This window comes from Ciconia boyciana, chromosome 8, assembly GCF_034638445.1.
Source record: "Ciconia boyciana chromosome 8, ASM3463844v1, whole genome shotgun sequence".
In the NCBI taxonomy this organism is placed as follows: domain Eukaryota; kingdom Metazoa; phylum Chordata; class Aves; order Ciconiiformes; family Ciconiidae; genus Ciconia; species Ciconia boyciana.
In genome coordinates this window covers 12,864,002-12,865,860 of record NC_132941.1, presented here as the reverse complement: position 1 = coordinate 12,865,860, position 1,859 = coordinate 12,864,002, and the positions used below count along the sequence as shown (strand labels likewise).

Genomic DNA, 1,859 nt, shown 5'->3' with positions numbered 1-1,859 from the left:
GTTTAGTTAGGTTAAGAGCTGATTGAATCTGACAATGATTCTAACCCCTTCCCCCACCCTACCACAAAAAAGAAGCATAAAAATATGATTCCCCAAAGACACACTGCAAACACAACAAGCAATCCAGCAATTAAGCATGCCTCGTTCTACATCAGACTGCCATTGTGAAGGTGAATTTTCACCCATCTTCTTCCTGAAGGCATATGTAAAACAGTTTAATTCAGAAATCTGCATTCACTGAGCATTTCTGTTCCCCAGTGCCCTGGGCTGCCTTGATCGCCTTTTGCAGTGAGGAATCAAAAGCTCTGTGACATCCACTGTAATCCAGTCCAGTTTCCCCTTCAACTTAGTGAAAGCCTGGTCATTCCTGGCAGGCTCTTGTGAAACAGCTCCTCTGACTAGCATGGGCTGCATTGATTTTTTTCTATAATAAAAAAATAAATTAATAAAATCGGCAATTCTTTGTCATCCTAATAGATCAACGTGCAGTTTTGTAGACACCCAGATAAAAACCTCAGCACAAAGTTTTGGTCACGATACGGAAAACCAAAACGTAATATATGCATGTCACTACAGTAAGAAACGCCCTGCACCTTGTTAGAGCAACATAACCAGACAACCCCATCCTCCTGTTTGATATTACAAAATGAAGCTAGACATGAAGGGTCCTTACCAGACAAGGTGGATGTTCTGACATTCACAGACATGTACTCAGGTTCAAGCCTCTGGTCGATCAAGAGATTGGGTGGCTGAGACTGAGGTTGAGGCACTGCTCGCACCATGCACTGAAGGTTTCTCACTCAAGTGTCACTACAGAAAGCTTTGAGAAGTCAAAGCAACCTTCCACCTGGGACCACCAGACCTTGGCTCCCCACTTTGTTACTTGCTTGCAGACAGTCTAGGTCTGGCAGTTTCAATCACCAACTGCTTTCCTGCATTTAAATTCAGTATTAATTGGCATACCTAAACTAGACACAGCTATTAGGTGATCCAAACTTGGCCCTTAACCAGTCAAGTGATGCTGTTTTCCATCTTTATAATGGCCTCGCAGACTAATGGTAAAAACAGTCCATTAGTAAGTGCGCATCATTTAGATTCTGCGATAATGGAGGTTGTATAACAAAGCTAAGACAGGAAGAAGCTAAGACACATGGCAGCAAGGAAACTGTCTAACTCATTCAGAAACAGAAAAATCTCTCAGCTGAGTATATCAGATAACTCTCACTAAAACACAAACATTTTCCGGTGCAGTAGATTTACAGTAGTTTACAACTTGTCCCATCCCATTCCATTCCCAGGTGTTCACAGTTTTAAACGGGCACAAAATGACCTGTATCAGTATAACCCATTCTACTTTTGTCCATGAGCCATGAATAAAGGGGAACCTTAAACTGTAAAACCAAAAATCAGGCCAGTAAAACTTGTGTAAACCGGCTTATAACCAACCTTAGAGGGGAAGGGAAGGAACTTGCCCACATCTCCAGCTAATCTTAATGTGTCCCTGGAGAAATTCACCTCACCATCTTCTTCCTTAGTCAACTGAACAATAAAGGAAAATAAAGTTGCTCCTGAATAAAATGTATTCTGTATTCAAGCTGCTTTATATCATATTAGGAATTTTAAATATGAAACTATGCATCAGCATATTACAGAATAAAAGGAGGTAGAAAAGGAGGAAGAAATATTCATCTGGCATCTATAGGAACAGAGGATCAAGTGACAGGTGGAAAGGGGAATCAACTCCAAACACTGTATAACCTTGTCTGTCACTAGCCTCAGAATCACAACCTGCAATTAGAGGGTTCCGAACAGAGAAAAAAAAAAAAAAAAAAAAATCGCACTAACAAATACAGTTTCAT

General features: G+C 40.7%; 1 long non-coding RNA gene across 1 annotated transcript; it reads right to left on the bottom strand.

Annotated features, from left to right (window-relative positions):
- Window positions 1-305: 305 nt before the first annotated feature.
- LOC140655355 (uncharacterized) lies at window positions 306-1,523 on the bottom strand. Its single transcript, XR_012043751.1, has 3 exons — window positions 1,447-1,523; window positions 674-932; window positions 306-424 (listed from the first exon to the last, which is right to left on the bottom strand). It is a non-coding gene; the product is annotated as an uncharacterized lncRNA (long non-coding RNA).
- Window positions 1,524-1,859: the final 336 nt, after the last annotated feature.